General features: G+C 47.9%; 1 long non-coding RNA gene across 5 annotated transcripts in view; it reads left to right on the plus strand.

Annotated features, from left to right (window-relative positions):
* The first annotated feature begins 305 nt into the window (after positions 1–305).
* Positions 306–23,784, plus strand: part of LOC308565711 — a 124,635-nt gene continuing 101,156 nt past the window's right edge. For all 5 annotated transcript variants that reach the window (XR_014000066.1, XR_014000067.1, XR_014000068.1 and 2 more), the window contains exons 1-2: positions 306–424; positions 1,189–1,240. This is a non-coding gene — a long non-coding RNA (uncharacterized lncRNA). The remainder of the gene's footprint in view (positions 425–1,188; positions 1,241–23,784) is intronic.

Below are 23,784 nucleotides of genomic sequence, written 5' to 3' on the forward strand. Positions count from 1 at the left end.
CTCCTTCAGTGTCCCCTGCTAGGGGGTTTGAATGTCGGGGGAAAGCGCCTGTGAGCCTTGGTCAATGGGTTCTGACGCGCAGCACGGTACCGGACACCTAGTGAGGTCAGGAAATACCGGTTAGAACGACGGGACGAGAGAAGACAGAGAAAGCGGGATCATTTGCCTTCTCTGCTGTGCAGCGCGAGCTCAGTCTCAGGGCTGCCATCCTTATCCGCCACACACAACATGGCGGCGACCTGGACCCGCGCCCGACTTCCGCTTCCGGTGCAAAGCATGGTCACTTCCTCTCCGGTTGCCCTGGAGCTCCTTGGAAGCTAAGAACGTGAAGGGTGCCTGGTCCTTTTCTGTTTCTTTTTCTTCTCTCTGCTCCCAGCGCAGCCTGAACGAGCAGCTCGGAGTCTCGACCCGCAGCGGCTTGTCGGTGAGAAGGGGACCGAGGGGAAGGGCCTACGGATGTGAGGGTGTCTGAGGGGAGGGAGGACAGGGAGGGAGAGGTTGGGAGCTGGCTGGGAGGCAGGCCAAATAAGTTTGTGTTGAAAACCCTCCCCACAGCTGGTTCTTGTTAGGCTGTTGGAAGTGGCAGATGCAGTGTGTGGGCAGAAACGATGATCTTAGTAGCCAGAACTTCATCGCCATGAGATGTGTGTGTGCACAGGCCTCCGCAGCCTGAAAACCATTTCCGTTAAGGTTTATTCAGTAAATGCGCCCAGCCACCGCCTACCTGGGCCTTCTGGCCGCGTTTCCTCCTGATTCTGAGGCCATATCCAGCATGAAACGGGTCTTCAGTGGTTTCATTGATGGCGGGCGCCATCCTTCACTGTTCTCACCGTTTTATTGAAATAGCGGTGAGAACCCAAGTGGAGATAGCACTGTTCACGGGGCTGAAAAGGCTATAGGAGTCCAGAGCTATTGACTTTTATTTTTTAAATGAAGATCTCTTTTACTTGAAGGAATGTAAGGATTTGGGCATCCTAAGAGGTGCTGTGGGACTTGAAAGCAGAAATTTAGCTGTAGATAATAAAAAAGATGGTCACCAAATGACTCACAGACCTAGTGAGCAGCCACCTTGGCATTGGAACAGGCTGAAAAGTTCAGCTTTCCTCAAACCAGTCCTCACACCCCCACATTCGTTTTTGCTTAGTTGTTTTAAAAATCTGGCCTGATGATTTTTTATTTTTTTTCCAGGATGCAGCAGAAGCCCCCAGGTTGCTAAGAAATTCGTGGAATCTTCTTATTGGTACAACTCTTAATACTGCTTGTGTTATAAGGCAAGGCAAGGGTGGGCAGACATTTCTCAAGTGTATTGTTTAACTACACAGCCCACTGCAATTTGACTTTTGAAAGCTGAGAGAAACAGGTTTGAACAATTGGTGAGTGTAACGGGAAAGACTTTTTATTTGGTAACAGGAATATAGTTTTTGTGCTAATAAAATGCTTTAAAAGTTAGTGTGTGGATTTTAGTAATTAGCATGTGATTTTAGTTATCAATTGGTTCATAATAAACAGACTAATTAGGTAATCTACTCAGTCATTTATCTAAATGAAAAGTTCTGCTAAATTGTATTTGTGAGCATTGATTAAAGCTAAAGGGGAATAGAGATTAAGATGAAAATCCTGGGATTAAATTTTTAATTTTGCTTGCACCCTGAACAATTGCTTTGTGTAACACGATGATTAATTGGCTACTTATGCCTGCCCAGGAAGGATGTGGGTGAACTACCAAACCTCTGAAGTGTTTTTCAAAAGACTGAGTATTTTATTCAGTTATTTTTCTCTTTATTCTTGCTTAATAAGGAATTGAAAAGGAAGGCAATGTTGCCCTGGCTGGGTGGCTTGGTTGGAGCGTTGTCTCATGCACCAAAAGGTTTCGGTTTCAATTCCTGGTCAGAGCACATACCTGGGTTGCAGGTTTGATCCCAGGAGGCAACCAACCAATTGATGTTTGCCCATTCCCCCCAACATATCCTTGGGTGAGGATTTAAAAACAAAAAGAAAAGTAAGTCAGTGTCTGGAATCTCATAGTCCTTTATCTGGTGATGCATATAAAGAATGAGATTGGGGCTTCAGTCAGTTCTTTAATAAATATCTCAAACTTACATGTCTAAAATACAACTCTCCATTCCCTGCCCCCAACCTCTTCCTCTCCCAGGTTTCCTTATTTCACCCAGTAGCACCACCACACATCAGTGTTCTCAAGGCAGAAACCTAGGAGCAGTCTTGATTCCCTCTCTCTCTCATTCCCCACAGCTTGTCCATAAACAAGCTCTATTAGCTTTTCTTCTAAAACATATCCAAAACCCACCTACTGTTCTCATCTCTACCACCCTAACCCAGGCCCCATCATTTTTTACCTGGTTAATTGCAACCCCTCTTAATCTGTTCTCCCTGCTTCTAATCTTATGACCCATTTCCACCACCCCTGGTCTGTTCTCCATACAACAGCCAAAATATTTGCTTAAAACATAAGTGAGATTCTGTAAGTCCTCTATCTAGAACCCTGATTTTCTTCCCACTTACTGAGCTCTACAATACCCAACATGATCTGGATTTATCTGGGACCCCTCTCTGCCCCTCCACTCAGTATGACCTGCCACACTGTCTTCAGTCTGCCAAGATTCGACCTGCCTTAGGGCCCTTGCACTAGTTACTCTCTTGGCCTGGAAACCTATTCTCTCAGGTGTTTGTGGAGCTGGATCTCTCGTTTGGGTCTAAACTTAAATGCTTCCTCCTCAAATAGGCCCTTCCTTCACCACCCAAACTGAAGTAGCCCCCTGTTATTCCCTGTCACATCATCCTGCTTCAGCTTTGTCACAACCTTCCTCACTATTGATATTTCCTTGTATCTTTATTTCTTTGTTTATTGACTGTCTCTCCCTACTGATATATAATCTGTGAAAGGAAAGATCTTGTCTTTCCTGTGAGTTACTATATTCCCAGGGCCCCAAATTGTCTCAAATGCATGAATGGATAAGCACATGAATGAGTGGATTCTTTTGGCACCAACTCAATGACCATCTCATCTCAGGTACACCAAAACAGGAAGGCTGGGAAAGATCAGGGGACCAAGTACCACAGAGAGTGGACCCTAAAACATGAGACAAGGACCCAAAATGGAAAGAAGCAAGAGGAATCTGGGGAGGGGGCAAGAAGACAGTGGAGGAAATGGAAATGAGACAGTACAACTCTACAGATACGTTCTAGAAATCCTAAAACTTGCACAAGCGTGGGCCTGCACACGCACGCTCTTGCCGTGTGGCCTAAAGCATAGTGGGTCTCAACATTCGCTCTGTACCTGAGTCTTACAGCATATTTTCCTGGCAGAGATGCATAAGCTTTAGCGTCAAAAGAGTCTAATTCAAGGTGGAGGTGGGACCCATGTGCCTGCTGCTTGTAACACTTGCCGGCTGGCCTCCTTGGTCAGGACAGGAAGGTTGTAGTAAATACTGGCAGCTTGGAGAAGGCAGCATGACCTCCTGCACGGTGAAGTCACCCCATAGGGGAATCAGCAACTCCCCCTCCCTGGGCCCCAGCTTCCCTCCAATATAAAGTGAAAGCCTTACTTGGACTGTTGTGTAACTTTAAAACTCAAACTTAACTGAAATTGGGCATGTGGGGTCTCCTCTCTGAGGAGCAAGGGGCTTACCTTTTAGACTACCTTGAACCTAAGGCTACATCCCCATTCGGCAATTCCACTTAAGTGACATATTTAGTCTAAAAAACACTTTACCATGTTATGCCATCTAATATTTGTATCGATGACTGATGAAAATGTCAAGAGCAAATTTTGCTGCTGTGAGACTTTACTGAAGTAGCCCAGATTTATTTGTTATTCCAGATTGGATTTGAGGGGATTGTGGTGAAGGAGAGAAAGTGTACCATTGGTGCTCAGATGTGAAAGAAATGGAACTTGAACTTCAATCCTTTCCTAAATCTCTCTCACCTCCAACTGATCAGTCCAATTCCTGGGATTAGCCTTCACCTGTTTCCCTTTGAGGCTGCCCTCAACATTTAAAAAACAAACAAATGGCAAACTTTATTCAGATCCAATTCAGGGTCCCACATTGCATCTAGTTTTCATGTCTCCTTAGACTCCTCCAATCTGTGCCAGTTCCTCACTATTTCCTTGTCTTTCTTGACCTTGAAACTTCTGAAGAGTGCTGCTCAGTTATTTGTAGACTGTCCCTTGATGTGGATTTGTCTCATGTTTTCTCAAGATTAGACTGGGATCTTGAAGTTTCTCTAAGAAAACCACAGAAGGGATGTGTCCTCCTCAGTGTACCATATCAGGGGCACATAATTCCAAAGTGTCTTATCACTGGTAATGTTGACCTTGATCTCTGGTGAAGGTGCTGTCTGTCAGATTTTTTACTATAAAGTGGAGAATTCCATTGGTAATTATTATATATTTGGGGAAGAGGCTGTGAGACTCCCTCCACGTTATTTGTAAGCAGATTTTCCTTCTGTGTGTACATTGGGATGGCAGCGGGGACAGGCAGGGTGTTTTGTCCTGTGTACATCCCGAGAACAGACCACAGCTGCTGGGATTATGCTGCACAAAGTCCGAGCTGGTAGAAACCTTTGCCACTATAACAGATCAGTGGCTACACCGATACCCATAAAGGAAAATGTGATATAGTGTGTTTATATTACAGAGGGAGGGCGTGTACATTGTTAATGGAATGGAGTTCCTTTTATCCATGAGTTCATTCACAAATGTTTATCATTAAGGGCTAACATTTTTTGAGTGTCTACAGTTTCCCAGGCATTGTATTAGGTTCTCCATCTGTGATCTCAGTTCATACTCTAAATACTTTTAAGCATCCTCAGCACTGATGGGACTGTGCCGTTATTTCTCATTTGTGGAGAGGCTGACAGTGTTTGCATCATGCCTGATGGGCACTGACAGCAGTGCATTTATAGCAAGTGGTTATTGGTTTTTTCCCCCTCAGATCAAAGGATCATTGTGTAGCTTTTGCTTTGTTAACCATCTTCCCCAACACAGTCAGTGTCAACAGAAGGAAAGTGGAAAGTGATGATTCTGAATCATTTGTGACATAAAATGCTGCTGTATGAACAAGTGTGTTTCCCTGAGAGATAAGGCATAGGGCACGTCAGGTCTCCCTGCCCCCAGCTTGTGATGAGAGAGTTTAGTTCCTCCTCAGAGTCAATGCTCCATAAACAGCATCTGATGCTACTGCTAATAGTCTGTGGCCTTCGTGTCGCAGGGCATTTGCTGAACTGTCCAGTGAAGGAGGAGACAGGAAAGGTCCGTCATTCTCCTGCCTCGTCCATGTTGACATCGCCCTAGATGCTCTCGGATCATTGTTCTTTCTCTTCTGTGTTGGTTTTGAAATGTGACAGCTACATTCAGTGGTTGGGAAAGACAGACCAATTATTAGCCAGCCCAGGGATCAGGATGGGGAGATCAGTGGGCAGCCTGGTTTATTAAAATTACTCCATTTTGTCCCTGCCTGTGTGACCGAGGTTGAGTGATGATGATCTTGACTGTCTTCTGATAGCGACAGTGAGAGAGAATAACCAGGTGAGACTAGCAGAGTGAAGGGGGTGGGGTGGGGGAGATACTGTCTTCCTGGTCTCAGTTTGGACTCCCCCAGCTAGACCCAGAGTCGAGGATTGAAGTGTAGGTGATTTATTTGGAAGGTGCAGGAACCAGTAGTAGGGAATTGGGGAGAATAAGCTAGAAAGGGGGAAAGACCAGTAAGGATGTGTTTTCCAGCTGGCTGCTACTGTGGGGCTGGAGCTTAATCCCACTGGTGGACCTGTGGAGCAGTGGTGGAGAGCACCCCCCCCCCCCCCCCGAGGGAGCTGGGATATTGGTACGCCACCTTCTGAGCATCAGTGATTGAGGACTGCTTCCCTAAGGTGTGCTGGGCACACAGAGTGGTGTCTGCAGCTTGGGAGGAAGACCTCAGGTAAAGAGATGCAAATGCTGGCAGGTGGAGTCGACCAGTGTGCACTGCCGTGGTAAGGCCTGAGGGGTGAGGGCTGGTGCCACAGCATCCACTATGTTCCCTTAAAACAAAACCAAGCACCCACTCCTTTCCCAGTGGTCCCCATGTCATTAAACAGCACCACCATTTACTCAGTTTCTCAAGCCAAAGACCCAGGAATTTTCCTTGACACTTTTTTTTTGCACTTGCCTCACATTTAATCTGTTCCCAAATCCTGTGACGTCTACCTTCAAAATAATGTCTTGAATCCTACTGCTGTCACCATCTCCACCATCATCTTACACTGGGTTTCTGCAACAGCTTCCTCGCCCAAATTCTTATTTATATTGTAGCTAGAGTAATCTTTTTAGGTTACTTTATTCCCCATCTCAAAAACAGTGGCCTCTTATTACTCTTAAAATAAAATCTGAAGTTCTTCCCATGTCCTACGTGACCTAGCTCCTGGCTACAGCCCTGACTTCAGTTTCCACCCACTGCCCTTCTTGCTCACAGTGCTCCAGTCAGATTAGTTTTGCAGCATTCCTGCCTCAGGGCCTTTGCACTTGTTCTTTTAACACAGAACACTGCTCTAGATATTCACGTCACTCAATTGTAGAACGCTCCTCCATATTCATGCCTCTGCTTATATGCTACTTCCTTAGGGAGGACTTTTCTTAATACTCTATCTGGGAAAGCCTTTTGTCACGTCTGTTCCCTTAGTCTGTTTACTTACTTTTCCCATCACAGCGGTCATGGCCTGGCTGACAGTAGTTTATGTTTTATTTGTTACCTATTCCTGCACTGTAAGTGCATTGGTGGGAGGACTTTGATTCACTGCATTACTTCCAGCCTCTAGAATAGCACCCACTCATAGTAGGTATTCAATACATAATCTGTGAATGAGTGGATTAGCAACTGTTTACTGGTCCTGCCGAGGGCACCCAGCAGTCAGGAAGTTTCAGGACAGACCAGAGAAATTGCAGGCCTTAGTCTGAGAACTGCCTGGCTGTGTCTTTTCCCAGAGCTGCCCATAATGAAGACACACTCCCTGCAGAGTGAGCTGTAGATCGGGGGGCACTTCCAATATGTTCTTCCTTGACACCCATTGCACATCTCAACTTGTTCATTTTTCTCTTTGTTTGCTTTTCTGGGAACAGGAGAAGGAAAATCAAGGTAATCAGTGTGAGTGCTACAAATCATATATGACTGGACGCAAAGTATAGTCTTGTTTTTAATAAACTAGAATGTGAGGTTGGTCATTTCCCCAAGGGCCTGGCACATAGAAGGTACACACTAAATGTTGAGTGAATTTTCAGTGTCATCTATTGATGTTATTAAGGTTTTTTGTGTGCTTGTTCTGCAGAAGGTATCACATTATATGACCCACACTCTTAAAGATGCCAAAGAGCCCTGGCTGGGTGGCTCGGTTGGTTGGAGCATCGTCCTGTGCACCAAAAGTTTGCAGGTTTCTGGTGGGGGCATGCATAGGAGTCAACTGATCGATGTTTCTTTCTCACATCGATGTTTCACTCTCTCCCTTCCTCTCTCTAAAATCAATTTTTAAAAAACAGATGCCAAAGAGTGAAGGGTTTTCACTGTCACTCCCCAACCCAGCAAACTTTGCCTTATCCATGCCCATCTCTTCTCATGCACACCAACCCGTGATCCTAAAAATAGTAGAGTCAGTTCTATCTTTTGTGGATGTTTTAAGACTAATTTACAACATTACAAAAATTCACACAGGCTCATTTTAAAACTTATAAATTACAGAAAAGTAAAAGAGAAGAAGAAACTTAACACTTGGTTCTGTCACCCAGAGATAACCACTGTCGATGCATTTCCTTCCAGTGTTTTCTATGGATATTTTTACATAGTTTTCATATACAATTTTATATCTCTCTTATTAACTTAACATCATAACATGAGCATTTATCCTTAATAGTCAACATTTTGGTAATATCTTTTTTAGTAGTCATGTGGTATTACATATCCTGGTTGTAGATCATTTAGCCTACTTCCTATTTTTCAAAATTATAAGTTATGCTGGGGTAAACATTCTTATGTGTATCTTTGCTGGCTTGGCTGATTGTTTCTTTAGGATAGAATCCTAGAAATAGAATAACTAATTCTAAAGGATACAAACTCTTAATATATTCTGTAAGATTTCATTTTGATTTCTAAAGTTGTTTGGATGTGACTTCCATAAAAGAACTCTAGAAAAGCAGATTGCCTGGAAGAATTTACTTCCAGTTTTGAGACATTTCAGCCTGAGTGTTTTAGCATTCAGTTTAAATGAGCACAGAAATCTGCAGCCTGTCTCCACTTCAGGCCTCATCCCTCTCTAACAAATGCAGCAACAGCGTTATAAAAACCTTTCTTTGGTAAACAATGTCTTTTTGTGTGCTCAAGGATTGTCTTTGTAAGTCTTTCTAGCAGGTATTGGGTTTATGCCTAGATGATGTGCAGTATTTTTGTATGCCTGTTCGTGACATCTTAAGGATTTAGTTATACTTTATGTTTTGTTCATTGCCCACAGGAAGTCCAGATTTCAGGGCATTGAAATCTGCTTTTATAGGTCTGCCTGTGTCCTGCCTAAAAGGCCAAGGCTACCTTGGCAGGGACTGCTGTGGGGAATACCATATGAGTAAGAAGTTCTCTCCCCAAGGCCAGGCTGTCTGGAAAGGGCCTTGTCAAAGATAGTTTATAAATGGAGGGAAACCTTGGCTTTCATAGATATGAGAGGTTGGGCATGATATACTATCATGATGTCCAGGAGTGAAGCGACATAGGATGGTTCGAGAGTTACGGTGCAGTCACACTACACAATCTCATGCCTGCAAAATTCCTAATCAGTGAGTCCAGCTCTCAGTGTTGACCTGAACCGAGAAGCATGTATGGTTTGATCCCATATTTGTAAAAAAGGCAAAAAACACACACAAATGGGCTTAGGGGAATTTTAATGTCTGCATGAACCAAAAGAGAAATATGTGGAAAGACACACATCAGACTATTGGTAACTGGCTCACTCCAGAAGGTGGAATTGGATCAGAGAAGATTGAGGACCCCTTTGTTTTAGGTGACTCTGTTGAATAACATGTTACAATGAGCATGTGTTACTTTTGTAACTAGAAAAAAAAGAGAAAAGCTTCTGGAAAAAATGACTGGAAATATCCAGACAGGAGTTGCTATCCTTCCTCGAGGGGCTTGAGAGAGGGTGGCCAGGAGCAGAGAGGACAGCCTTTAAAAGCTGAAGAATGGAAAAGGCTGATGCAGCCTCAGCCTCAGAGCTCACTTTCTAATCCGAGAGACAGGCCCCAGGCCTCCCTGGAGCCGGCGCCCCTGGCTTTACCAACCCCCTTCCCTCAGGCGGGTCTGTGCAGAGCCATGGCTCAGCAGCTACCACCTTTCCGATTAGAGTGTGTTTACAGTGAAAGGTGATTCAGTCCATGATGAGTCTGCTGGAAATACAAAGGGATAATTAAATCTCAAAGTCCATTAAAGACCTTGTCCTGCATCTGGTGGGGTGACATTTTATTATAGCAGCCAATGTGGCTCCGTGCTCAGTGGCTCCTCATCCTCTCCTCCCTTTCTTCATTGCCTTCCAAAAATTACATTTTCCCTTCCCCAGTCAGAAGTTGCAGAAAAGCCTCTGCGGAGAGTCAGGACACCTGAGAGGAGTGCCTGGGGGAGGTGGCATTGCCTGGCAGTTCAGCGTGGGGACACTGGGAGTTGGCCACTAACTGCGTGACCTCCAGCAGGTACCTGACCTCCTCTCATCCTCAGTTCCCTAACCTGTAAAGCCTGATGATGTTGACTTCTTAGCAGTTAAGAAGGTGACATAAGGTGATGCTCAGCACAGTGCCTGGCCCTTTGTGCTAAGTGCCTGATCCACTGTTATCTGCAGAACTTTAGTCGTTCCCAGTTCTGCCACCAACTTGCTCCTCGGGCAGATCAGCTTATTCCTGTGGTCTCCTTGTTCTTCATGTGCCAGCAGAAGTCTTGACAGTTAATAACACCAGTGAAGTCCCCAAAATAACAAAAACAGTTGAATAGCAGCAACGATAATCATAACAACCCGCCCCAGTTCCTCTTCGGAAGGGTAATGTCATTTCACAGGCCTGCTCTCCCCAATAAGCGGGCCTTTTCTCTCCAAAGAGCCTGGAATCAGCTCCTCAGGGCTGTGAAAATTGGCCTTTTCTGTGGTCTGATCTGCTGGTGACCTATGTCCACACACTTCTGAAACCAGCCGGGGCCCTGGCACAGTCACGCAACATAGCGGCCAAATCCAAAGGCTTTCTCTTTGGAGCAAATAGCATCACACGTGTTGCTCTCAGGAAAACGAAAGCATTCACAGCGGCACAGCATCCAGCTTCCCTCGGCGGCCTTTGAAACAATTCTGTGACCAGAGAATGGCAGGAGACAAAGGTCTTTCTATCCGCTCTGCCCATCAGGCTGGCGCTGGACCGTGGGGGGCCTGTGTTCCTCTTTCCATGGTACCGCACGGATTGTTATTGCTATGTGTGTCTCCTCTCTGAGCAGGACAAGGCAGGCAGGCAGAGGGATATATTTCAACTGCCCTTGACTCTGTTTATAATCACAAACATGAAAGGAAGGGAAAGAGACTGAGTTTATAGGACCAGCTCTTTGTGTTGCCTAATTTATCTCTCTCAGGCAGCAGTGGGCTGAGTGAGTTTCCTTTTTGTTTCCAATGTGGGAAACTGAAATATGAATCTATGTTGATGAGAGAATAAAGGAATTGAAAGAGGCATAAATCTTATCTTCTCACAACCCTAGAAGATCAGCTCCTTGTGAAAAAGGGGATTATACTTCTGTAATTAACTGCTTTGCAGCTCCTGCTGATGGCTCGGAGCTGACTAATAGCACCCAGCAAAGTTGGATGAAAGGCGGGTGGGCGGGTGCCATGGGTGATCCTGAACAATGGTCTCAGGGCTTGACATCCTTTCCAGTGCCCAGCTCTCAGAGTCAAGCCAGGAGATATTTGTTCCATCTATCAACATTCACAGCAGAGAAAATGAAATTCCATTGAAATAGCTCAAAGAGACTTGTTCCTCTGTAGGCTGGTACTTACCGTCAGGTGCCTTGAAGGCCCAGGCGGGTTTTACACCCATTTGTGTTCCAGCCAGAGTCCGGGATCTGTTAAGTGTTTATTAAATGCTGTTGGAGGTGACTGTTAGTTACCAGCTGTGAGGTCTTGGGAAAGTTGCCTGTTTCTCTGGTTTCCAGTGTTACAGTCCATGAAGTGCAGAGGGGCTTGTAGAATCTTGTGAGGAAGAAGTCAGATCATGAGTATAAACAGATTCCTCATCACAGTGCCTAGCACATGGCAGGCGATCAATAAATGATTGCTGTGATTATTACACTGTGGAATAGAAATTGATTGCAAACTTGTAGCCATGGTCAGTGTGTTTGAGATTCACCTCGCACAGGCACTGTGCCAACATGGGTGTAGGAAAACCTCACGGCATCCGGGATGGGAAAGCAGCATTCTCCCCCCATTTCACTGACGACAAAGTAGGCTCCGAGTGGACCTGTGACCTGCCAAGGTAAGGAGTAGTACAGACCCTGGAATGCAGGTCTTTTGCCCTCTGTCCCTCCTCCACCCCTCTCCCCTCAGTGCCAGGCTGACAGGCACTCAGCCTGCTTCTCTGAATCTGTCCACCACTCCTCAGGCCTCACTACCGCAAGATCTAACTGTAGGGCCATCTTTACCTCCCTGATGCGTGTGGGTGTCACTGAGTTCAAGAGATTCTTTTTTCTAGGTGTTTCCAGAACTTCTCCCTTCTCAGTCCTACTGCCACTCATGCTGGCCTGGAACCTCATCTTATGACAATTAGGCTTCCTGCAGCACACAGGCTCCCAAGTGGTGTCTCAGGGCTAGGTTCTCTTTCCATTACCCTCGCTGCCAGATGAGCGGTCCATCCCCTGAGGGAGCAGCAGCTGCTTCCCACTGCACATTAGTTGGCTCCACTTTCCTGGCATTTCTGGACCCCTTCAGCTGGCCCACCCAAACTGTCCCTTCTTACTCACAGTCAGAACCCCCTGCTGCAGCTAAGCTTGCCTCAGTGTCTCTCAGGCAGGCACCCACAGCCCCTCTGAGGGTTCGATGGATTAAATCCTTGATAAAGATGCAAATGCCTGATACAGGATGCCCCACTCAGTGCACAGGAAGTGCTTTCAGAGCCCTGGAACACAGATCATTTCATCCACCCACCCATTCTCCAGGCAGAACCTCAGTGACTCAGCCAAGGTCACACGGAATTGATTTTAGAACTAAGTCTCAATCTAGGTCTTGCAGCTGAGGATTGAGTGCTCTCCATTAGACAGATATACCTATTCTCTCAGTAATGACCAACAGCCACCGGCTGAGGAGAGTGGTGGAGTTCATTTAATGTTCAGTTTACACTTGGGTCCCAGACCTATGCAGGGCACCAAAGGGACTGCCTGAAAGCCTGGTGAGGAACAGAGACTGAATTAGGCTCTCTGGGTGTGGTGGGCAAGGGTGTGGTGGGAGGGTTGGAGGTTAAGATTTAGGGGATTGTTATGAAATTCAACTATAAAGTAGAGGAAAATGGGGCTGGACACTAGTCCAAGCCACGTGCTATAGCAGCATAGTGATAAACTTTTCTAACTGGAGATGGGATTCAGGAGTGCTTTGAGGAAGAAGCAGCCTGTGACTTGGGTCTAAGGACCCAGAAGAATTATACTCAGTGGCAAGGAGGAGCAATACATTCTGGATCGAGGGAGACAGGGAGGCCAGGCAGCCTGGGGTGTGTAGGGAGCAGCTCAGCCAGAACCAAGGGAGCCTGAAAAAAGAAAAACCTGGATTCACGTACAGACTCTGCATCTAGTCTGACCAGCTAGGGTTTGAGGCAAGTCACTTTATCTTTCTGGATTTTACATGTGAAACAGGCGTAATGATATTACCTGTCTCCTGGGGTTATTGAACAGATGAACCAAAACAGGAAGGCACCGAACACAGGACCTGGCACATAGTAGGTGCTCAACAAAAGGGCCATTGTGGGACTGTTATACCACAGTGCCAAGGGGGGCTTTGGGTGATGCTGTATGTTTTCTTTTGCCTTCCATCGGGCCCTTTCTCCTCTTTTTGGAACTCACCAGCTGGACCAGGTAAGCTGCTTGCCCATCCTTGGTTGCCAGGGTAGCCATCCCCTGTCCAGAATGATCTGGTTCTGTCATCATCCATGAGCCCTTTCCAGCCTGAGCACAACTGGGGCTAGTGTTCCAAGTCTGGTAACATTTGCTGGCAGAGCCTGTGTTTGGGAGTGAGAGCTGTGTTTAGGTAGAAACAGACACTGAAAACAGCTGCTGATTTCTCCGCCTTGGTAAACACTCAGCCCTGCTGCTTTGGGTGTTGCAGGGGGACTGGGAGCACAAGGCAGGCCCTGCTCACTGTGGCTTGTGGACAAAGAGAGGCTATTTTTTCAGGGAGTGTGCTAGCCTTCTCATGCTGGGCTTAGGGCAACGGGAACTAGATGTCCCCCTTTTCCCTGGGCTTCTAGGTGTCTGAGGACAGGTCCTTTCTGCCATTTAGTATCTGTGGGATTTGGGGTCAGTTCTTCAACCTACCTGGATGGGCCAGTCAGCAAAGGCAATTTCCAGCATGTCCCAATATGCCATTGCTCTTGAGTGAGTGATTGCCAACATTCCTACTCATCAGGATCACTTGAGTGGTCCTGAATTAAAAATTCAGGTTCCTAGGCCTTGCCCCAGACTCACTGAGTGAGAATCTCTGGAGGCAGGGCCCCAGAACCTGCATTTTAATGAACTCTTCAGGTGATTCTGGTATAGGCATCTGAGAATGCACCTTGAAAACACTGAGTTCCAACACATTTCCTGGGAACCAGGAGAAAGAGGTAGTCAGAAGGAGGGGGCCTGTAGGCGATGCCAGCACACCACTCTTAACATGCACATAAGCAGTTACCTTTTTTTACTTTGGCTTGGAAGCAGATGCTCTTAAATGTAAGTCTCCTTTATATTCCAGAATATAAAGAGTGATACCCCACTCCCTAGACTTGATACCTCATATCCAACCCATCCATCATCCATCCATCCATTCATTCATCATCCATCCATCCATCCATCCATTCATTATCCATCCACCCATCCATCCATCATCCACCCATTATCCATCTGTCCATCCATCCATCCATCCATCCATCCATCCATCCATTATCCATCCATCATCCATCCGTCCATCATCCATCCTTCCATCTGTTCTTCCATTATCCATCCATCCAACCATCTATCACCTATCATTTTCTGAGTAGCTACCTGCTCTGTGCTGGGCTCTGGCTGACTTGGAGACCCCCGGGAGAATAAGATCTGACTCCTGGCTAGAATTTCCCACCTAGACAAATAGACACACAAATCATCCTAATATAGGAGGATCCATCTACAGAGCAGTGGTGATGCAAGGCAGAAGTGATGGGCTCCACTGGCCTGGAGGGAGGGTCAGAGAAGCCGCACAAGACAGCAATTGTGAGTGTCATGAAGGGTGAGTAGGAGCTTGCCAGATGGCCAGGGTGAGTGTGAGGATGTGTAGGAAGGTAGATGAGTCCTGTAAACAAAATCCCTTCGCATCCACTGTGAGAGCAGAGGCCTCTCCTCAGGCCCCATGGAGCCCACGTTCTGATGCTCATCTGCAGCTGTAGCCTCTGAATTTGACCTCATCTCCTGGCATTTCTCAGTGAAAAGGAACCACTTCTCCATGTGTGGTACAGCCTCATGGTCTGTTACACAGTAAAATTATTTATTAACAAGTGAACACCCACCTAACTTGAGAGGTACACGATGCTCCAAGAGCCTGGTCCTAGCTGTGCCTGCAACTCACTATGCAACTGTGGACCAGTCTCTGTGCCTCAGTTTCCCCATCTCTAAGATGAAGGATTGGCTCCCAACTCTGCAAGTATCTGCCTGGAGCACGACCCTGACTCCGTGGCTGCAATATACTTGTTAGCAATGACCTTTCTCGTCTGTTGGAGCACATCAGCACCTTTCATCTCGCAGGTTCAGTGGATTTGCTTTGAGCCTCCAATATGTTACACGCACCCCAGAAGGGCCAGTTTGCAGGAAACGTGCAAGGTGGAAGTTAGCCTGAAGGTGGCGCTGTGGCTCCAATTTCTGAGCTGCTCTCGAGCTGGTCTGTGTTTTCAGAGTATCTGTGGAAGTGGCAGCATGGGTTCTATTCCTTCTGGGGGCCCTGCTCATTTGCAGGAAGCAGTCAGGCCAGTCCATTCGGGCCTCCCCACCTCCTGGGCCCCTTCACACATCTTCAGAGCTCTTTGTTTCCTTTTGGGTCCTCCCTTCAGGAATGGAGGAAGAGGGGGAAAGTCTGCTGTGAATGCATCTTGTGGGAACAGGGGTCTGTGTCCAGGTTTCCTGGGAGCCCTCAGCGGCTTGGAGCTGCTGTGAAGTCTGTGACATGATATGTTGTATTTGGGCCACAGCCGCCTTAAGCCCCCCCCCCCTACTGTGGCCTCCACACCTGGGCGATTCACTTGATATTTTGAAAGCCCTCTACACTCCTCCTGCTGCCTTCTCTCCATTCATTTGGGTTTGGTTTTTAGCTGAGCCATCTAATAAAAGAGGCCAGGGGGAGAGACTGATGGGGGCAAGAAGAAGGAAAGAGGAAAGTGCTAGCATTTATTAAGTGCCTGCTGGGTACCAAGCCCTCCCACAATACTGAGCGCAGCAGTCTCAGACTTTTTTTCAGCTGCATAATCCTCCATCCAAAACCACAGGCAGAACCCATCCACACAAACCAGCCACCAGGGGAGCTGGTGGGGACGGGTGGGTACCTGGGGCTCTGCCCTCACCACCCACCCCTCGCACCCCTCGCACCCCTCCCAGCAGCCCCTTTAGTGCTTCCATAAAACTGGGATCTAAAGCTTTGTGCTCATTAATCTGTATATAACTCTTAGAGGAAATATTATCCCATTTTTCTAATATAAAAGCTGAAGCCCAGAGAGGTGGGGCAACTGCCAGGATCACATGATTAATAACGGGCAGAGAGCCAGGCCATGCCCAACTCCAAAGCCCCCAGCTCTGCCGGAAGACAGTGGGTGCTCTCCTTCCTAAGGAGGGCAAGAAGGGGCTACGAAGGACAGAGCCAACTACACATGGATACAGTTGGTGCCAGATATCCGGTTAACTCCTCTCCAGATAGGACGGGAGAGCTGTGGAAGATGAGAAACATGTGGTTCTGTGCCCAGGCAGGCTCCTGCTTGGCTGACTTCAGAAGACACCAGCCAGCCATGTGCTAGGGATTCAGGCATGAGCTTTCCAGGCCATGATTAGACTTTGTTCCAGGACAGCCAGGGTTTAGGGCTGTAAAACATGAACTGGATCTTGGTTCCTGCTTTGCAGGTGGATGAACTGGATCTTGGTTCCTGCTTTGCAGGTGGAAGGGAGATTGTGAAAGAACAGCTCCTGAGAGGCAAGATAATTTTAAAAGAACAAAAAGAGGAAGTTGTTTGCTTGGAATTTTTTTGTTTGCTTGGAATCTTGTGACGAACATAGATTTGGAGTCAGAAATACTTGTGTCCAAAGATCGTTGCTATTGGTTGGAACTGACTTCCCTGAATCTCAGACGACTCCTTTGTAAACTGGCATCACAAACAGTCCCTGTGTCTCTGGGCTGCTGTAAGGATTAAGCAAGCTCTTGTGTGTGGACATGTCAGGCCTGGGGTTTGCAGAGTAAACAGTGGTTCTCTCTTGGCTCTCCCAGCTTTTCTCAGAGCCCGTTGAATTTATGCCATATGCTAAATGGGTGTGCTTCCAAGGGGCACTTAACAGATGGGTTATCACTTCTCATGTGGTCGACTGGCTGAGACACTCACTTTTTCATCTAAATATGTGAGATGTGACACACTGATCTTCAGGATTATAAACTTAGAGTCTCAGAACTCAGGATGGTTGACTCCAACTCCTACATTTTAGAGAGAGGGAAAGTGACTTGCCTAAGGCCACCCACTGGTCTAGTGGCAGAGCTGGGACTGGAACCTACATCTGCTGACTCCAGCTCACTGCTTTGTCATCTCAGGTGAGGAGGAAGGACCACAGGATGCTGTCTTGGTCCCTTCTGTGAGAAGGATAGAGTGAAGGGTTCACCGAGGGAGGCCCACTCTGCTCCATGAACCCCATCATGTGTTGCGGGTGGAGGGGGCCTTCATTATGGGACTGAGATCTCAGGAGCCAGGACCAGTTCTGTCATCACCCAGAGTCAGAGGTGGAGCAGGCTTCTACCACAGGCATCAACGTGCAAGGGGTAGTTCAACTTGGAGTTGACCCTGTCCCTGGCTCTTTGACCTGGGCAGGGAATTGCTCTCTCTGAGCCTGTTTCCTTATCAGAAAACTGAAGGTAGTAACAGTACACACATCACTTATTACTGTGAAAGTTAAATAAGTTAAAAGAGTAATCGTAACAGCCAACATTAGTGAACATGTGCCACATGCCAGGTGAGGTACAAAACTCTTTATATGTGTTTGCTCACTTAATCTCCATATAGCTTATATTTTATTGCTGAGGAAACAGACTCAAAATGGTAAAGCAGAGCCCAAGGACACAAAATTGGAGAGGAGAGTGCCAGATTGTGACCCAGGTACACTGGCTCTGGTGCCCACTTTTAACCACCTGCCTTTTGGCCTCTCGATTTAAGCAAAAACCAGTGCTTGGCACGTAAGTGCTCCAGAAATGTCCCTTCTCCCCTCCCTCCCTCCTTCCCTCTCTTTTTCCTACCTTCCTCACCCATCCCCTTCTTGCCCCCAACAGTACATTCCAGAAACAGTGAACCGTAGTTTCAGACGCTGGAAGTTCCCCCGAACTTGACCCTTTCACCTTGAATTATTTTTCTTCTGTTTTGTTGTTGGTTTGTTTTTATTTTTTGTTCCTTAATCAAAAGCACTACTGAATTGCCAACAAGGCAGGTCTCTTGACCCCGTGCTCATGGGCACCAGGCGAGACTGTGCCCAGCTGAGCTCCAGGGCTGGTTGGCCGAGGCACACGACGGCCTGGCCTCTAACGTTACCTAGCGCGCTAGCCCCCGAGCCCGCGGGCCAGCTTTCTGGCTGCCAACTTGGGACCAGTTTGGAAGAAAATACGCCTTCTAGTTTGTGGGTTTCTGGCGACACTTGTTCAGTTCTGGTTACTATAGAGATCTCGTCAACACATCTAAATACTCTTCTCAGCACAGAAACGTGTCTCCTCACCAGTCTCTGCACAGCCCCTAAGAACAGAGAATCTCAGGAAGCAGCAAGAAAGGCTCAGCCACCAGGTCTTCCTGAGCCCAGCTCCCCTGAGGCTCTGGTTTCCTTCGAGCTACTTGCAGGCTTTGAGCTCACAGAGAATAAAGTGAGAACATAGAAAAGAGCGGCTGCTTGAGTGGGACCTAGTGGCACTGCGAATAAAGGCAAATCAGAACAATGGAGAATCAGGCCAAGCCATTTAAAATGTCCGGATTGATTTCTTCTTTCAGTGGCCCCAAGGAAAGACAGTCTGCCCTAGGGGCTGGGATCCCCTACTGTCGTGGTTGGAAGGGCACGAGCAGAGTCCCCACAGTGCCAAGGTCAGGCCTCAGGTCTCCTCCTGAGCCTGTAGTGCCAGCGTCTGCAGGGTGTTTATACAGTTGGCAGAGCCCTCAGCTGCCTCTTGCCCTCCCCTTCTCTCTTAGACCCATACTTTAGGACCCCTCCCCAATGCCACCACTTCCAGAAAGACTTAGACTCAGTCCCCTCTCTCTCCCAGGTATCTCTCATTATCTCATCTCACCACCTTCTACCTGGAATTAGGGCTGCTTATACATCGGCCTTCATTCCAGAGATACTCATAGAGCTGTAATTACACGGAAGGCCCAGAGCTAGTCACTGGCGATAAGAAAGATACAATTTCTGTTCCTTAATAGCTCACAGTCTAGCAGAGACGGACACGTCAACACACAAAACGCAGTGTGGAGGAATGTGCAGACTGTCTTGGGTGCCAAGAGGCTGTGGTGTCTTCCTGCTGTGGGGGTTGTGGGAGTTGGGGGGATCCAGGAAGACTTCCCAGAGGTGGTGATGCCTGGTTTGTGTCTGAAGGGATAAGTTCCACAGAAGGGCAAGGGGCTAAGGATGATGGAGGATTTTAGGGTGGTGGAACAGCATGTACAAATCCGGCAAGGCAAGGGAGAGCAGTTCTCAGGGAGGGAGCCCCAAGGAGCTTAGATGGCTGGAGTGGAGGGTGGCGTGGGGGACGGTGGCAGGAGGTGGGATCAGGCAAGCGGATACCTGTCAGATCACAGAAGGCCTAATATGAGCTGCTTAGCAGTTTTGGCTTCCTGCTGTAGGCAGTGGAGAGCCATGGAAAAGCATGGGACCTGACTGGATCTGTATTTTAAAAGATGACTTGGGCTGCTGAGTGAAAAGCAGATGGTTGGGAGGCAAGAAGTGAAGCAGGGAGACCAGGTGAAAGTCAGTGGCATTAGCCCAGGTGAGAGATGGTGATTTGGACCAGGCGGGAGCAGTGGAGGGAGGAGAAGCGGAAGGAATCGAGACCTGCCAAGGAGCTAGAATGGGCAGGACGCAGTGATGGGGTGGCTGAGGGAGAGCATGAGTGGCAATGGCCCAGGACTGCAGGGTGATCGCCGAAGAGGAGGACCAGGCCTGGGGAGGAAAGGGTTAGGAAACGCTCACCTGGGGAGCCTGGGGGGTACCTCCAGGTACATCCAGGAGCTCTTCCCTCCTCTTTTGCTGCTGCCAGGCCTATCCTTTCTATGGATCTTCCTCAGACCTACTGCCTAAAACCTATGCAAGGGGGTAGCCTGAAATTGGAACAGTTATTTCTACCCAGGGTGCCAGAGACATTTCAAAAATGTCACCAGATAGATACACCCCTGAAGGGGTTCAAGTTGGACCCCAGTGTGCCATGACTCCCTGGATTATTTGCATTTTAAGGAGAAATCCAGGAGGAAAAAGACATGAAAGATGGAATGCTGGGGTGATTAGTGGGTAGATTTAGCAAGAGTCCTTCTCCGGGGCCTGAGGACACACCTGCTGGGGTTGGTGGGCCAGCCGGGTTCAGGCCCTTCCTCTTGTGTTCTTTCCTGTTTGCCCTGGTCCAGCTGTGCAGCCTGCAGTAACGCACCCTGCACTCAGTCTCCCCACTGACCACCTCCACGTAGAGCCCACACCACCAGCCTCCAGACCCCAGGAAAGTTCTGTGTCCTTCCTGGGCCTACTTCCTTGTTCATAAAATGGCAAGATTACACTCTTTCCAACCCCCTGTACCCCTTTTCTTCCTTCTTCCATGGTGGTTAAGAACAAGGGCTTTGAAATCAGCAGATATGGGTATGAATTTCAGTTCTACTACTTTCTACCTGTATAAGTTACTTTACTGGGACCTTAGTTTCCTCATCTGTAAACTGGGCCTATTAATAGTACCAACCGCATATTATTAGTGTCTCCATATTCAATGAGATGATGCATGGAGAGCTCTTAGTTCAGTGCCTGGCACTCAGTAGGTGCTCAAAAGCTGCTAAGGTCGTGGTCATCATGTCATTAAGATGACCGTCCTTCCTCTTATTCTTTGCAAATACTTCCAATACAAGGATTACTCTGTTCTGGGCTGCCAACTATAGTCTGGAGGGCAGAGGGCTGGAATGAATGACTCCCGCTCCCCTAGGTTTCTTTGATTGAGGAGTCTGGGATCTCAAAAGTTTGAGAACATTCTCTGTGAACTTTTCTTACTTTGGCTCTCATGGTGATTAGGGAGCTGGCCTCTGTAGGTCTCTGTCACTATTTAGTTTTTTTTTTTCAAGTTCTCTGGAAGCTTCCTCCCTCCACCCCTCACTTTCTGCATCCCCTCCTGTGTCCAGACATGTTCCGGCCTGCTCGCAATCAGCTGCCACAGTCTACCCGCTGGCTTCCCAATTACTGGGTTTCTAGCTTGGCCCATTCTGCATTGCAGGAGAATGTAGGAGCATCATGTACATCTCCTCGCCTGCCAGAGCTCTGTGTTTCTAAAGCTGACTTTGGAGCAGAGGGCAATGGCTTTGGCAGAATGAGCTTTCACATTCTCTGTGCCCCCTCTATGCCTTGTGGTTCCTGGTGCCCAGAGAACTCCCTGTGTATTGGTCATGGTTCTCCAGAGCGACAGAACCAACAGGGTGTGTGTGTGTGTGTGTGTGTGTGTGTGTGTGTGGTGGATTTATTTAAAGGAATTGGCTCACACAATTATGGAGGCTGGCAAGTCCAAAATCTTTAGGATGGTCCAATAGGCTCGAGAGACCCAGAGAAGAGCCAGTGCTTTAGTTCAGGTCCGAAGGCTGTCTGCTGCAGAATTCTCTCTTGCTTGGGGGGGTGGGGGGTGTCAGTTTTTTGTTCTATTCAGGCCCTCAACTGATTAGATGAGGTGCACCCACGTTATGCCGGGCATTCTGCCCAAAGTCCACTATTTAAATGTTAATATATTCTGAAAATACATTCACAGAAACATCCAGAATGGTGTTTGGCCACATACCGGTTCCATGGCCCAGCTGATACATAAAATTAACCATCACACCGTTATTGGCAAACATACCAGAGAATATTTCAAGCCTCAAGGATACTTCTCCCCACTCCATATTCCAGGCCAGATAGTATCAAGACTTGGTTCCCACCTCCGCAGATGATCGTGGTGGAACGGGACCAACCACCAGGCGTCACCTCCTCCTCTACTGGTCAAGGCCTCTTGGCCGCAGCAGTTCAGGCCTGGGCCTGGGCCTGGGCCGGGGGCTGAGTGGGAGGCACTGAGCATCCCTATAATGGGGATTGGGGGGATGGGGGTCATGGATGTTGCTGCCCCCCTGACCTCATAGATTTTCTAGCCTGGTTGTATACCAGAATCACCTTAAATTGCAGATTTTCAGACCCCACTATCAAGGGAAATTTTCCGATTCAAAAGATTAGGGCATCTGAATTTCTAACAAGTGATTAATATATTGCCATAGAAATTTTCATAATGAGAGTGGAGCTATGAGCGTCTCCTGAGGCCATTCTCATCATCTCTCAAGGGTACGGCACCTGGTCCAACCCACAATTTCATGCTGGCTCACCCTTTTACCGTCTCACTTGAATGACTCCTGTGATGGAGGCCTTACTTGCTCTGAAGGAGCCCCTGTGTTAAGAGGAGAGATGTGAAGTCGGCCTTCCTGTACCTTGTAGCTGCTGATCCTTGCTCCGGCTCTCAGAACCAGAAGGAATCTGTGTAATTGCTCATCCACTGGAGAGCCCTTGAGGTATTGATGACAGTTCTCATTTCCTGCCATGTCTTCTCTGGGCTAAAAATCTCCAGCCCCCTCAACTAGGCAATGTCTTTCTCAGTGTGAGGCCCCGGGAGTGAACTCTGCTCAGACTGTTGTTTGGCTCCTGCAAGGCCCAGCAAAGTGATCACCTCCCTTCTTCTGGACATTCCACCCCTATTAATGTGGCCTCTGGCCTCTGGTGTTAGCCCCATCACACTGTGGATGGAATCCTCCAAGTCTGAGCCCCCAGCCTGGATCCTTATTCTCCTTCCTCTTGCTGTAACTGCCCTACTGGGAAGAGGAGCCTCTTCAAGGGCCTGGGGACTCCAGAGCTTTCTCTTCTATGTTGAAAAACACAAACTACAGGATGTTCTCCAGGCCCTAAGGAAACACGGCTTGAGGTGCACTATCCACCTAACCTCTCGTCCCCTCCTAAGGAACTTAGTGCTCTTCTTTCTCCCCCTTTCTCCCCCAAATCCCAATTCTAGCCCCTAATGCTGAAGAGCTTATTAAGTAAACAGAACCGAGACCCTAGTCAAATCTTGGGACTTGAGGGAGTGGGAGAAACGTGCCCCCACGTGGGTTGTGTGACCTGGGACAAGCCTTTCTTCTCACCTTAGGTCCCTAGTGTCAGACCTGCAAAGGGTAGACCAGGAGGCCTCTTGAAACCTCCTTCCAACCCTGCCCATTGGGTCTCCCCACATGCTTCCTAGTCCTTTGCAACTCTGGGCCCTGGAAGGGAGTCAGGCAGATGTGGACATAATCTAACAAGCTCCCTAAGATAAGGGAGAACCATTCCTCCTCACCGCTCAGCCCGACTCATCATCCCCTCATTCATCCCTCGGCATCCACTGGCCCCTCCTCTGTTGGAAAGCACTGGACACAGAGATGGCAAATAAAGGGTTTTTCACCTCAAGATACAGGCCAGCAGGATGGACAGACAAGTAAACAAGTACTTACTCCAGGTTAATGAGAACTGTCCTGGAGACAGTACACAGAAAGTACAAGGAGCACAGAGCAGGAAGCAGACCATGCGGCCAGAAAGGGGAGGGTGGGTGGCAGTCAGGAAAGTGAGTGAGAAGTGAACGTTGGGGCTCAGGCTTAAAGGTGGGGTGGGAGTTTTCCTGGTGGACAAGAGAGGAGGGGCGTTCCAGGCCAAGGGCACAGCACAGGCAGAGATTGGAAAGTCAAATCAGTCTGTGACCAAAGAGTTCAGCAAGGGTTGAAGGAGTGGCTGGAAGACAAGAGTGGAAGTAGGGAGACCAGTGGGGAGTCCACTGTGGTGATCCAGGCTGGAAGCCACAGGGACATGAACCAGGACAGTCCCTCGGTCCATAGTAAGGAATTTGGGGACACAGATCAGCCAGATGCGGCGGCTCCTCTCCAGGGGCTGACCATCCATCCAGCCATTCACTAATCAGTAAGTATTAGTTGAGCACCTATACTGTGCCAGACATTGTGTTAAGGAGGGAACTTTCTCCCAGAGGCCTGTGCCCAAATATATTAGTTTCCCAGGGCTGCTGTAAGAAAGTTCC

The sequence above is a fragment of the Miniopterus schreibersii genome, assembly GCF_964146895.1.
Source record: "Miniopterus schreibersii genome assembly, chromosome: 12".
Classification (NCBI taxonomy): domain Eukaryota; kingdom Metazoa; phylum Chordata; class Mammalia; order Chiroptera; family Miniopteridae; genus Miniopterus; species Miniopterus schreibersii.